We start from the raw sequence: 12,995 nt of genomic DNA on the forward strand, positions 1-12,995 counted from the left end.
AAATCTTGTGCATTTTTGATAGGATTGTTAACAGGTACAGCCACTATAGAAAAGAATATGGAAGATCCCCTCAAATTAAAAATAGAACTAAATAGGACTACCATATGATTTGGCAATTCCTCTTCCGGGAATATATACAAAGGAAATGAAAACACTAACTTGAAAAAACACCTGCACTTCCATGTTCATAGCAGTATCTTTTATAACAGCCAAGATATGGAAACAACAATTGATAGATGAATGGATAAAGAAGTTGTGATATATATATATAGAATATTATTCAGCCATTTAAAAATAAGGAGATCTTGCCATTTGCAACAACATGGATGGACCTTGAGGGCATTAATCTTAGTGAAATCAATCTGATAGAGAAAGACAACTACCATATGATCTAATTTATATGTGGAATCAGAACAAAAAAACGAGCTCATAGATAAAAAGAACAGATTATTGGCTGCTGGAGGTGCAGAGTGGGTATGGGTAAAATGGGTGAAGGTATTGAAAAGATACAAACATCCTGTTATAAAATAAACAAGATGTGAGGATATAATGTACAACATGGTCACAATGGTTAATAATACTGTATATAACACATTTGAAAGTTGCAAGTCTTTATCACAAAAAAGTTTTTTCCTAACTATATATGGTAAAGGATATTAACTAGACTTACTGTGATTAACATTTCACAACATATACAAATATTAAATCACATTGTACAGCTGAAACTTAAATAATGTTTTACATCATTTATACCACAATAAAAATTTCTGAATTCTTATTTTTGAAAGCTTTCAAAAAATAAGCACATGTAAAGCTATAAATACACCTAAGAATTGTTTTATTTGCCTTTCACAACTGTTATCATGAGGAATTTTCATTGTATTTGGTTGTACATTTACAGATTTTTTTCATTCTGATTATCTCTTAATTTAGAGGACCTAAGAGTACATATTTTAATTTCCAATTATGTCAGTGTTCTTTTTTTCACTATTTTTTATTGTTAATTATGTATACATGTATGTGACTGGATCACCTTGCTGTGCAATAGAAGATTGAAAGAACACTGTAAATCAGCTATAATGGAAAAAATAAAAATCATTATAATATAAAAAAATAGTGATTTATGGTCAGGTAATTTCTTGTTGTTTTATATAATTTGGGGTGAAATTCTCAAAACTTCTTTTGGCTTCAAATGTTCAATGTGTTTTGGAAATAATTCGCTTTTTTTTTCTTCAAAAATTTCACTTGAATATATAGTTGACTTATGAAGTTGTGTTTTTATTTTTTGTTTTTATTTATTTACTTATTTTTATTGTTATTTCCCCAATACAATTTTTTTCTACTGTACAGCATAGTGACCCAGTTATACATAAATGTATACATTTTTTTATCCCATTATCATGCTCCATCATAAGTGACCAGACATAGTTCCTAGTACCAAACAGCAGGATCTCTTTGCTAATCCATTCCAAAAGCAATCGTTTGCATCTATTAACCCCAAGCTCCCAATCCATCCCATTCCCTCCCCCTAGGCAACCACAAGGCTATTCTCCAAGTCCATGATTTTCTTTTCTGTGGAAAGGTTCATTTGTGCCTTATGTTAGATTCCAGATATAAGTGGTATCATATGGTATTTGTCTCTTTCTGACTTACTTCACTCAGTATGAGAGTCTCAAGTTCCATCCATGTTGCTGCAAATGGCATTATTTTGTTCTTCTTTATGGCTGAGTAGTATTCTATTGTGCATGTATACCACATCTTCCTAATCCAATGGTCTATTGATGAACATTTGGGTTGTTTCCATGTCTTGGCTATTGTGAATAGTGCTGCAATGAACATGCGGGTGTATCTGTCTTTTTTAAGGAAAGTTTTGTCTGTATATATGCCCAAGAGTGGGATTGCTGGGTCATATGGTAGTTCTATGTATAGTTTTCTAAGGTACCTCCATAGTGTTCTCCATAGTTGTTTTATCAGCTTACATTCCCACCAAGAGTGCAGGAGGGTTCCCTTTTCTCCACACCCCCTCCACCAATTGTTATTTGTGGACTTATTAATGATGGCCATTCTGACTGGGGTGAGGTGGTATCTCGTGGTAGTTTTGATTTGCATTTCTCTTATAACCAGCGATGTTGAGCGTTTTTTCATGTGTTTGTTGGCCATCTGTATATCTTCTTTGGAGAAATGTCTATTCAGGTCTTTTGCCCATTTTTCCACTGGGTGGTTGGCTTTTTTTTGATTTGCATTTTTATTTTATTTTATTTATTTTGCATTATTATTTCTCTAATAATCAGGGATATTGAGCATTTTTTCATGTGGTTGTTGGAAATAACTTGTAATAAAATTTAAAACTTGATCAAAATACTTATCTAGAGTTCATGTAAGGTTCTCAATGTATATTTTAGATCAAGTTTTATATTTTTATTCAGATATTTTATGTTTATTTATTTTTATTATCTTCAGCTAGCAGTTTCTTATAGTTGTGCTAAATATCCTGATATGAAGATAATTTTATTTTGATTCATATTCTTAATAGAATATGTGTTCTTATGGGCAGGGCTGCATTAATGTGTGTTTTTAGTCAGGGACAGGGCTACATTAGCTCAATGCCACGATAGTGAATCTGACCTGCATCATTTATTCTTTCAGGAGTTAACAGAAATGAAAACCTCATTAATTCAACAGAAATCATGAATTCTGTTAGGTAAAAAGATAGAGCTAGTATTTTATCCTGGACTTTAACTGCTACAGTTAGAAAGGATCTTAACAGATGATTAGGTTTATCTGTTATATGTTATGTGTTAACTGCTGTGAGTTGAATTACTGCTCCGTCAACTTTCAAATATGCTATACAGTATTATAGGGGGCTGTTTTACTTTTTTTATGTGGATATTGAGACGTAGAAATATTTTCTTTTGGAACTACAAATTGATGTTTTTATTAATTTAAAAGAATCTTAAAGAAACTTTCAAAATACTTTTTAATAATCCATTAATAGAAACCAGAGGGGAAGGCAAATAAAACAAGTTTATATCAGAGATTTAGTTAAGAGAGGAGAGGGAGGGGGGAAGAAAGGAAGGGTGGGGGGAGAGAGAGAGAGAGATACACCATGCCTAATTGTCCTAGGGTCAAAGTAAAATTTCTACTCAATTAAACCCTCCTTCTATCCCTATCTCTATTCTATTAGAACATGAGAATCGATTTTCTGGATGACCCTAGTGAAAATCCTAAATGATCTATGATTCAATTATATTCCCTATACTCAACTTACTAAGGTAAGAAAATATTTCATTTTATTTCAGAAGACATTTCAAAAATAGGAATTAGAAATAAGGGGGATTATACCTAAATTTTAATTTGTAGAAAAATTAACTAAATCCTCCATTTTTGAAGTACTTTAGTTAACTGAGATTTTACAATAGTAAATAAAATTCAGACTGCATTTTTACTGAGTAGGTGATTTCTCCTACACTCTAATTCAAAGCTATGAATAAATGCTATTTAATTTCCATTTAAATTTTTTGGACATATCTAATAAATAACAGCCATGAAGACTGCCTTTCTATCAAGTGACTTGGCCCAGGAAATTCCATTTATTCAGTGGTCTGCTAGGATATAAATATACACAAATATACATATATATATAGATTTTATCACCACATATATTCAATATTCCTAAACTGTGTCCCCAAGTCAAAACCTAAAAGATGTGGTTGAAGAGCGCATATCTTTACCATTTGTATATGTCACTTAAAAAATATTTTTCAAAAAAGTTTTTTGTTTCTGAAGGGAAAAAAATCAAAGAAATAATGACAAAAGAAACACAAAATAGTTTGTAGACTGACTTTAAAAATTTAAAAATATTCTTGTTTTATCATTTACCTTCAAAAAGTGTTTTACAAGTGTTTCCTTACCAGAGCTACAGATGGTCATTTCTATTTAGCATCCTCATCTCTATTAGAAAAAGCCAATTAATATCATATCCCTATACTTCTAATCAAGGCTGCCCTATTAGTGCTCTGTTGAATGAACTGTTGCTGATTAACTGAAAATTAGTTGGTGAAGCTAATGATTTTCTCTCCAGACCCTGTGGGCCCATAAAATGTTTGTCAGAATTAAGGACAGTTAATTATGGTGTATGATTTGCCAGCAGACTGAACTTACCAAGTCAGGTGAGGAGCCCAGGTTGGGAGTGTTGATTTGATGCAGGCTGGCAGGTCTCTCTTTCAACACTTGCTATTTTCCTCTTAGCTCATGTCTCTTCCAGGCATTTCTAGGAGATGGTGTCTGGCAGCCCTTTCACTCAGTTTACAAGATAATCTCCCCAGTGCATCACTCAAGGAAGAGCGAAGTAAGTCTTTCATCACCGGTAATGTATTCTTCAGCAAGAAGCAGAATTTCTGGGGGGTGACAAAGATCACTATAATTTTAATATGCTTTTAAGTTGCTGAAGTATGCTGCAGTCAAGATGGAGGTGACGTATATAAGTATATGCCATCCAGGTTATGCTGGTTAGGCTGCATCTGTGACAGTATAATGAACAGATGTGAAGTTGCCCTTCTAAACTGTTGCTCCTTGAACTCCCAAATGAAAAAAAAAAAAGAAAAAAAGAAGGCTGGGACAAATTTTTGAGTAAGGAACAAGAAGAAGAATGCCCAGCTTAATAACTTAATAAGACAAAACAGTCAATACACAGTGAAATGTCAAAGACAGAAAACTCAAACATACTGACTATAAGATATAGGAATTCGGGTTGTCTCCTCAGATCTCAAAATACATTTTTATATATGATATTGTTCTGAAGTTATGTCATTTTACTACTTTAGTTATTAAACTCACTGAATAGCATTTAAGTTGGGTGTGCCTTTTAATATAAGAACTAAGGACTGGCTGACAAAATATTTCTATTTAGATTTATCATATTTCAAAATAAAGACTGCCTAGCAGTTTTTCTCACACAGTCTACTAATGTATATGGTTAAACCAGAGGGAAATAGTAATTCATATAAGTCTAAGTAGCCTTTTGTTAAAAGAATCTTACTAGTATTCCATTAATATTTACTGAACCTGCCTTTTCTGGAGATAGATGATCCTAGGGCCCTAGTGAAGTTTTCTATAAGACCATCTCCTTTCATTTTATGTTTAGCATCTTGTACTAAAAGAGACTGTCTACTTATAGATGTAAGGGTGTAACATCAGAATTTTGTTTTGAGCTGAGGAATTAATATTAAATGAAATTTCTCCACATGTAAAAAATATCAGTGGTAAGATAAAAAACACAACCAAAAAAAATTCATTTTTTTCTTTATATTTCTTCAAATGACGAACTTGAAGAATTAGTTGCGGGTGTGAGTGAACCAGAAATTAGGTGAATCAAAAAAATAATTTCAAGACACCCTTAAATGTGATGCTTTATGATATGCTGAGATAAATCACTGAGATAGTGTAATGAACAAGAGGCACTCAGGATTTAAAAAAAAATAAAATTTGCTGAAATATTTCCTTCAGGCTTTGCCAAGGTAAATGTTGTGAGGCATGAATGAATGGATGAATTAATCAGGATTTCAGTCAACTTAGCTCGGTTAAAGCCCTGGCTTTAACCACCAATGTTCTATGTCATGTATCTTTTTGGCTGAGTCATGTATCTTTTTGGCTGAGTCATGTATCTTTTTAGTGTTCAATGAAAGCACTGGCCAAAACCTGTAGGGCTGATGTGGCCAAATATGTTTATCAAAAAGCAGAGTGGCAAAACATTTGGGTACCACTACTGTCTAGTTTACCCTCTTCCAATTTTATACCCCATCCTTGTTTGTCAACTAATTCTAGCATAGATATTAAATGATCAGGTATCATTTGTACCACCAGATCTTCATGCAACTTTCTTTTTTGGCAACCATGATGTACCAGACATTGACCTTTCTACAGCTAAAAAAATTAATTTTGGCTAATAAGCCTTAAAATGACAATTGATAAAGACAGGGAGGATACTTTATTTCATGCTCCTTCCCCTCTCTTGATTTCCTTCATGCAGAAACAGCTGTCTAGGTAGTAGCTTTAAGGTCATTCCATTTCTTCTCATTTTGCAAGAATGACTACAAATTGACTTTGGGTAACACCTATAAAAAACTTGAAATCCTTAAAATATCCTGGTATTTTGAAAGAAAGTCTTCATTATGTTTTAGTTCTCGTCATTGTTCCTGGAAGAAGATGTGAAAAAGATGGAAAAGTTCAAGAGAGTGGCAACTGAAATGATCAAGGGGTTTTCATAGTATATTGGGGTCAAGTAAAATTCTTAAAAAATAATTATCAGATCTATAGATTCCTCCACACTTTGAATTTTTAAAGTGAGACTGTAGCTGAAAATTACCTTAAAGAAGGTTTTCACATATACAATCCTTCAACAGCATTGAGGAACATATCAGGGTAGATATTATCTGCATTATATGGATGAAAAAAATGGAGGTCTGAGAGATAATATGACTTATTCAAACTCTGATGGCCACAGGTAATTCAAAGAACACAGCTTTGGAATCTGACCTCATACTTGTTCCACTTTTCCAAATTGACTAAACTAACATATCCCTCTTTAGTCTTGACAGGAAAGAGCCAGAATTATTTTTTCCAGTCTCTACTCAGTCTCTGAACATATTTTCTCTTTTACCTTCAACTGATGGTATATACTTCAATCTTCTTATGGTCTTGTTTTTAATCATTTCAAATGCAGTAGACATATTAGTATTAATTTACTGTATTTGACTTTGAGATTGGAAGCCCTCAGAGAAAGAGGGCTATTTTTAAGTGTTGTGCTCAACAAAATTGTATTAAAACAAACCAAATATGCTTGACACTTGTTTTTATAAATAAAGTTTTACTGAAATACAGACACAATCAGTCTTTTATGAGTTGTCTATGCTTTTGTATTATGGTAGAGTTGGGTAGTTTTAACAGAGATTCTACGGCCTTCAAAGCCTAAAGTATTTACTATAAGGTCTTTTACAGAAAATATTTGCCAACTCCAGGCTTAAATAATCACATATAGTGTCATTCCCTGAAAAGTTACTAAGGAACAAACAATGAAGAATGAGTTACCCTATGTTTCTTTCTAGGAATTTGATACTTCACAAGCTATTATTATTTCAGAGTATTTTTTGGTACTTATGGTACTAGGAAGTAGAAAGAGGAAATTACAGGAGAATCTGGCAAAATTATAGAGTACTTCAGAAGGGGAATTATACTTAGCAGAGTTAATCTTCCACAGTCAGTCAAGGGAATGAGAGGGAGAAATGCATGAAGTAAAGGTATTAACTAGGGTGGAGCATTGAAAAGTGTTTATGATAAACTGGTTGGTACCCTTTATAATACATAGTAAGTTTACCAGTGCCAATCAAAATACAAACTTGTTTAAGTTTAAACATCATTTAAATTACTAGACTATTTTTCTTCACTTTTAGCAAAGAAAAAACTTAGCAGGTTTCTTTATTACATGAGTAAATCCTGAGTCTTGGGACAGAGATTCAGGTTAAGCAGATGGGACCACAAACTACTGTCTATCAGCTACTATAAAAAACAAACTTTTAATATCCCATCTTTTGAGATTTATGGAGGTGACTTTCCTTTTCTTTGGAAATGATGAATGTGTGCCGACTGGCGCCACTTTTAATTATAGATGGCTAGCTGTGAGGAACGTGAAAATGATCTCAGCCATTTAAACCTCAAGGCAATATCCTGATGTGACCTAAAAGGTGGGCATGTTATTTATGTAGCTATTTTACCTACTCACCCAGGTTTCTACTGCACTCAGAAATTCTCAAGTGAAATATCTACAATTATTCTATAAAGGGTTTGAAATAATATTCACTTCCTTCTCATTCTCATTCCCAGGAATGTTTTGTTTAAAGCTGCATTTGGGAAATAGTGCCTGGGAGGCATGGTGGTATAGGGGAGCCCAGAACAGACTTGAGACTCAGGCATACTTGGAAGGCCCTCTGAAAGGTCACCATGTATTCAGGGAACTTCAAATGGCTCACCATGCCTGGACAGCAGAGTTAATGCTGAGTGTGGACAGCATCATATCTGCAGAGGTGGTTGTGAACCAGATAATGAAGAATGTCTTATTCCGTGCTAAGGAGGAGGGACAGTTCTTAAGGTAATATGGAACCCCTGAAGGGTTTTGAGACAAAAATGTAACAATCAAATGTATAATATTGAAAAATACTCTGGCAACAGGGCAGATGATGGATCAAAATGGAGAGAGTGAGGGTACATAGAAATTTGAAGGGGTGGAGTAGGCATTGAGGTTTTCAAGGAATGATGAAGTCTAAAGTTAGGAGTGTATCTATGAGGGCAGGGGACTGAACTGTTTAGGACATACCTGTGTGGCTTAACACTGTGCGATAGAACTTAATTTTAACAGAGACAAGGGAGAAGGAAGGGTCAGTTTAGGGGCTGAGTTGATTATAATAGGAAAAATAAGGAGGAGAACAAAGATTAATGCCTATCTGACTTACCACTGTATGCCCAGAATCTAGGCCTGCCAAGCAGGATGTTCTTGTGATTTTTCAAACAGTGATTTTTTTTTTAAAGTAAAGAAAACAAAGAAAAATTGGGGTGATAATAACAGATGATGGCAAGAGAGAGAGAGCATATATCAAGATGATGCACACAGTCATAAATAAAGGTGCCAAGTGCCAGCAAGAAAAATTAGACAGCATTATCTCCAAAGGAGCTGGTCTCTCTCGAGGTAACTTTGCCTTTATGAGTTTCCTTGTATAAAAAGAGTATCTGCCTGAATTCCCATAACTAAGACCCACAGACTAAGGTTTTAGCACATATTTAGGAGGTGATTACCAGCAGGGACTAGAGAGGTGAGAAAGAAAAGTTAAAGCAGCCAGTACAGAATGTGTTCATGAGTGATTACCACTGTGGGCAACTGGGTGTCAATACTACTGAGGACATCTGGAAGGCTACAGAACATGTCTCTGCATTGCCCCATTGGAGTGGCAAAGATGGTATTTATCTACCAATTCTAGGGTTTAATCAATGATAACTTCCTGGCCCTTCCAACCAGCCCTGTGCTTCAGCTAAGCATACTACCATGGGCAGAGAAATTTCTGAAACAAAGAGTTCTAGTTGTAGGGACTGTGAATGCAATGTCATATGAGCACGGTTCTGATAGGACCTACTGTGTGTACACACACCCCAACATGGGCAGTAGACCCACTATCCTTGTGCTTTGAGTTTGAAAGGGTAGAATCTTAAAACTAGACAAGTCACTTATTTCAATGAAGGAGTTTCTACCTCTTTTGGAATTTATCTCAGTATATAAATATATTGGGATTTAGAATATTCAAACTTCAAGACTGTCTCCAATGTATATTGATGATTTAAATCATTAGTAAATGGAGAGTTCCCAATGTGAATCAGCAGGTTAAGAACCCGATGTAGGCTCTGTGAGGATGCAGGTTAGATCCATGACCTTGCCCAGTGGGTTAAGGATCCAGCTTTACCACAAGCCACAGTGCAGGCTGCAGATGCTTTGGATCTGGCATTGCTATGGCTGTGGTGTAGGCTTGGGCTGCAGCTCTGGTTCTACTCCTAGCCTGGGAACTTCTATATGCTGCAGGTGTGGCCATAAAAAGTAAATAAATAAATAAATAAATAAATAAATAAAACATTAGTAAATGGTGACCCATGATGATGTAATCTTTGGCATAAATGCTGAAACTGTTGAGATAGGTATGAAAACACAAATGTAACCATAAAAATTGATTCAGATATATCTGGAGAAAGAACACATCTTAGGCTCCAAAATGTTACCATTTCCTAAAATGAAACTACCAATACATATTTTTTTTGTATAATATAAACATTTAATAACTGATTTTGGAAAAAATGAAATAGGCTAATGTGCAAAATATCTAAAACACAGTAAAGCAGCAGCTCCAACTCTGTTATTCTGGAATTTGATATAAGAAATTCAACAAAAATATGAGTTGAAAGAGAACAAAGTTATGAAGTCATATATAAAATAGAACAATTGGATTAATTGCTGAATAATCTAGAAATGAGAAAGAAAACACTGATGTCAATTTCTGATAATGAATGGATCAATATTTCCAGTTTTAATGTTTTCCTTTCTTTACATCTCCTGGTTCCCTCTTTAAATGCAAAGATGCTGGAAACCAGTTAGTAAAGAGGTCATTCATGTTGGAGTTTGATTTCTTGAAGATCTGACTCTGCCTCTCACTGGCTGTGTAACTTTGGACAAGTTACTTAACCTCTTTGTATCTCACTTTCCTCACCTAAAAAAATTGATAATTATAATAGTAACTATCCCAAGAATTGCAAATCAAAACTACAGTAATGTACTGCCTCATACCAGTCAGAATTAAAAAGTCTACAAATAACAAATGCTAGCGAGGGTGTGGAGAAAATAGAACCCTCTTACACAGCTGGTGGCAGTGTAAATTGGTGTAGCCGCTATGGAAAACAGTATGGAGGTTTCTCAAAAAAACTAAAATATGCCATATGATCCAACAATCCCATTCCTGGGCATATACCCAGACAAAACTATAATTTGAAAAGATAAGGCACCCCTATGTTCAGAGCAGCACTATTTACAATAGTCAAGACATGGAAACAACCTAATGTCCATTAACAGACAAAAGGATAGAGAAGATGTGGTATACACACACAGTGGAGTATTACTCAGCCATCAGAAGAATGAAATAATGCCATTTGCAGCAATATGGATAGATCTTGAGGTTATCATACTAAGGAAATTAATTTAGAAAGAGAAAGACAAATATCACTTACATGTGTAATCTAAAATACAGCATAAATCAACAAATCTGTGAAACAGAAACAGATTCATAGATATGGAAAATAGACTTATGGTTGCCAAGTGGTGGTGGGGTAGCAGAGGGAAGGATTGGGAGTTTGGGATTAGCAGTTGCAAACTAGTATATACAGGATGGATTAACAACAAGGTCTTACTGCATAGCAGAGGGAACTATATTCAATATTCTGTAATACACCACAATGGAAAAGAATATGGAAAAGAATATACATGTAAAACTGAGTCACTTTGCTGTATACCAGAAGAAATTAACACAATGTTGAAAATCATCTATATATATCAATAAAAATTTTTAAAAATAGTACCTACCTCATAGGGAGGTTGTGAGGATTAATAAATTAGTATATGTAAGTTAGAGTACCTGACATAATAAGAAATATGTATGTGTTTGTTAGTGTTAATATTAAGCATATATACTTCTCTTCTGGGTAAAGAGCCAATCGTCATAGCTTATGGAATTTGAGTATCGTAAATCTCTCAAGAAGTGTACTAGAGTGTTCTTTTTAATGACTTTTAACCTTCAAAAGAATTGGCTTATAAAAAGGATTCTTTTGCATTCTAGAGGCAAAACTAAAACCAATGGCAAAAGTTTCAGTTCTGACACAAGGAGGAAGTTTTAGTCATTGAGAGTGTCAAACAATGAAGGCCTTGAAATCATGCATTTGCTGACATGGGAGGTATAACAGACAGGATGATTGCTTATTAGTGCTGCTGGAGAGGGAGTTTGTGCAGCAGAGAAAAGGTATAAATAAATGAACTTTCAGATTTTTCTAATTTTGAAAGTCGGTGATTTCAGTTTGCCTCTAAACTCTCCTACCAATCTTCCACTTTCCTATTTCTTCATGCAAATCCTCTGCCCTAGACACACAAGCACACTCACACAGTCAACAAGTTTTATGCTTTTTCACCATTTGTATTTTTGGTCATTCTCTCTACAATGAGTGCCATCTTCTTAACGGAAGAGGGCAAGCATTTTAAAAGCATAAATCTTATTAAAAGTTATAGAGCTTATGGTGTCTTAAAGCTTAATTTCTATGTATGATATAACTAGGACATCCTTTTTGTAATAGCCATGTTACTCTTGGTTCGGAAATATTTAAATGAGTGTATATGGAGGCAGAAGAGACAAATCATCTCCCCAACCCATACATGCTCGTCATTGAAAAAGGAGTAAATAAGCCTTTGTGAGCTAATTTATATCTGAAGTAATAAAAATATCTCTAGTCTTTTAGATTTTAAATTTATTTTGGGGGGATTTTTATAATTATTTTATTTTTTTCCACTATAATTGGTTTACAGTGTTCTGTCAATTTCTACTGTATGGCAAAGTGACTCAGTCACACACATATATATATACATTCTTTTCTTCACATTATCCTCCACCATGTTCCATTACAAATGACTAGATAAAATTACCTGTGCTATACAGCAGGATCTCATTGCTTATCCACTCAAAATCCAATAGTTTACATATATTAACCCCAAGCTCCCAGTCTATCCTACTCCCTCCCCCTCGCCCTTGGCAACCACAAATCTGTTCTCCAAGTCCATGGGTTTATTTTTGGTGGAAAGGTACATTTGTGCCACATATTATATTCCAGATACAAGTGATATCACATGGTATTTGTCTTTTTCTGATTTACTTCACTGAGCATGAGAGTCTCTAGTTCTATTCATGTTGCTGCAAATGGCATTATTTTGTTCTTTCTTGTGGCTGAATAGTTTTCCATTGTGTATATATATATATATATCACATCTTCTTAATCCATTCATCTGTCAGTGGACATTTAGGTTGTTTCCATGTCTTGGCTATTGTGAATAGTGCTGCAATGAACATAGGGGTGCATGTATCTTTTTCAAGGAAAGTTTTGTCTGGATATATGCCCAAGAGTGGGATTGCTAGGTCATATGGTAGTTTTATATTTAGTTTTCTGAGGTACCTCCATACTGTTTTCCATAGTGGTTGTACCAATTTCCATTCCCACCACGCCCTCTCCAGCACTTGTTATTTGTGGACTTGCTAATGATGGCCAGATTTTAAATTTATATTGCAATTTACCTCTGAAAATATTTATACTTCAACACTGAAATTAAATAAAGGTAAGTGAAAGAGTACCTTTATACATTGTTTCATCAAAAT

At 34.3% G+C, this 12,995-nt stretch overlaps 1 long non-coding RNA gene across 1 annotated transcript in view; it reads right to left on the reverse strand.

Annotated features, from left to right (window-relative positions):
- Positions 1-12,995, reverse strand: part of LOC110257826 — a 98,506-nt gene that overhangs the window by 60,594 nt on the left and 24,917 nt on the right. The window contains exon 3 of the long non-coding RNA XR_002340834.1: positions 4,162-4,397. This is a non-coding gene — a long non-coding RNA (uncharacterized LOC110257826). The remainder of the gene's footprint in view (positions 1-4,161; positions 4,398-12,995) is intronic.

The sequence above is a fragment of the Sus scrofa genome, chromosome X (assembly GCF_000003025.6).
Source record: "Sus scrofa isolate TJ Tabasco breed Duroc chromosome X, Sscrofa11.1, whole genome shotgun sequence".
NCBI classification, from domain to species: Eukaryota; Metazoa; Chordata; class Mammalia; order Artiodactyla; family Suidae; genus Sus; species Sus scrofa.